General features: G+C 45.7%; 1 protein-coding gene across 1 annotated transcript in view; it reads left to right on the forward strand.

The window, feature by feature from the left end:
• The window catches only part of RCAN2 (regulator of calcineurin 2), a 238032-nt gene that overhangs the window by 814 nt on the left and 234981 nt on the right, over window positions 1-2237 (forward strand). The window lies entirely within an intron of this gene.

A 2237-nucleotide genomic window follows, 5' to 3' on the forward strand; every position in this document is an offset into this window, starting at 1 on the left:
TGTAACCGCGCCAGCACGCTCGCCCCAGCACCCGGTCCTGCCAGGGCTGCGTGTGGCGCGCCCTGGCCGTGCCCCGGGACCGTGGCAGGGGGCGGGCAAGCGCAGCCGGGTTAGAGAGTGGGTTAGGGGCGGCGGCAGGGGTTGGGAGCGGTCTCCTGATCCAGACGTCAGCCCCCGAGGCTGCTCTAGGGTATGCCTTGACTCCCTTCTAGAGGGCGCGGGTCTCTAGGAGCCCCTTCCCTAGTCCTAGTGGCCCCAAGGTTCGCCTTCTCAGTAGCAGCAGCAGGTGCATAAGTGAGGGATAAAGAAAGACGCCTGTGGTCCCGGGACTGAGATTTAAAGTGGTGGTTAGGGGAGGTGGACTGTACGCAGAGAGCAGAGGAAAAAACGGAGAGACTCCTTTCCCAGTGCTTAAAGGAAAGTGCTGGGGAGGGGGAAGGTGCATTGAGGCGCCGCGGGAATTGTCCTGCCTGGGATTAGCGGTCTTGGGTCATCTAAAAATAACTTCAAGTTTGAAAAGTAAAATAGAAGGAAGCGCAGTGTGCTGAGTTCGTCCTGCCCGTGGGATGCTTCGTACTAGAAGTCAGGGAACAGGCAAATCTCAGCCACCTGATCCCTCTGCTGCCTCCTGGTCTCACTGGTTTCCAGGGTGTCTCGGTTTGACTTTTAGTTAATGATTTATTCTCCAAGGCGCTGCAGTCTTTTTCTTATCCCAAAATGAATCATATAGCAGAGTGCATGCTTTGAATCTTTCCTATTTTCTACTTTGAAATAGAAGTGTTCAAAGGACACGTCAGAAGCCAAAGCTTTTAAAAGTATCATTTTAGTAAAAACAAAAGTTTCTGGGCTCCCTTCAGCATACAGTCTCACTATTGAAGATGAAAGGATGTTAGAGCATTCCAGCCCACACTTTTCCCTTCCTTCATCAAGAATATCACTTAACCTATCATGCAGAGGGAAGGCTTTAGGAAAAGTAGGACATTTAAAATAATGCAACTAAACTTTCGCACATATTACATCAACTATAAAACACAGGACAAATGCATCACAGGCACAGGGCGACACTTGCTAACACTTCCCACCCTCCATTTTGGGGACACAACAAAGTTGGAAAAACCTAGGAGCTGGAAAGGATCAAGAAGCAGGTCAGTGTTGACTGTAGAACAAGGCAGGACGGTGAACATTTGGCTGCTTTTCAGTCTATGCATTGATTTTCTTTAGCCTTAGAGCTATTATCTTAAGTATGATCAGTCATTGAGTTGAATTTGTCTAAAATGTGAATTGCAATTTGCTTTCGAAGCAGTTGCAATCTTATTTGCTAGTTGAGTCCAGCCCATAGAATTTTGTGAGAGAAAAATGTCCTCAACTCGAGCTACAGGATTCTGAGAGCTTTCAAAATGGCATGTGTGTGCGGGTCCTGCAGAACCCAACTAAATTTGGAAGGATGTGGCTCTCTCTCTAATGATGAACATTTAATAGGCATTAGTGGGAACTTGAGAGCTCTGTCATTTGCAAGTAGATATCGAACTCTTTTAAAAAACACTTGAATAATCATTTGCAACTAGTCATATATATTGCAGAAACTAGTTTTGTTGAGACCAACTTTGATAGTTGCTGTGGTCTCATTTTTTGTAATTTCTGTACCATGCCCTCAGTTTATCAACAGTTATCTACTATGTGCTGTGTAGGCCCTGTGCCAAAGACGAAATGAATGAGGTCCATGCCTTTCAGAAATCGATTTAGCAGAAAAGGATAAGAAAATAAATAGTGATCAGCGTGGTGAGTGTTTAATGGAAATAGGAACAAATTCAGTGGGAGCCCAGGGAAAGGAGGGTAGAGAGAATCTGGAAGAGGCTGCAGAGAACTTCATATATGGACTGGATCCCAGTAGGCACTGGGAGTCCTCCATAGAGGGGACTAGGCGTTCCATGTTCAAAGAATGTCTAGGTGTCCTGAAGTGAGAATTTGGCAGGAGAGTTTGAAGGGGGACGGGGGTGGTTCAGTTCACCTGGGTTGTGATTATACCCTGTTGAGGAGGAGAAACCACGCAGAAGAAATGATTTGATCTAATTTGTGTTTCACAAAAGTGACTTTGGAGGTGGTGAGTAGGTGAGGTTAAAAGAGGAATGAGCTCAGATTTTAGACTACTGGAGTGGTCCAGACCAAAATAAAGAAAAAAAGAAAAAGGAAGAAAGAAAGAAATTAATTTTTCCTGAGCTAGGTAGAACAGGGAAAGA

Source organism: Pteropus alecto, unplaced genomic scaffold (assembly GCF_000325575.1).
Source record: "Pteropus alecto unplaced genomic scaffold, ASM32557v1 scaffold7, whole genome shotgun sequence".
Lineage (NCBI taxonomy): Eukaryota > Metazoa > Chordata > Mammalia > Chiroptera > Pteropodidae > Pteropus > Pteropus alecto.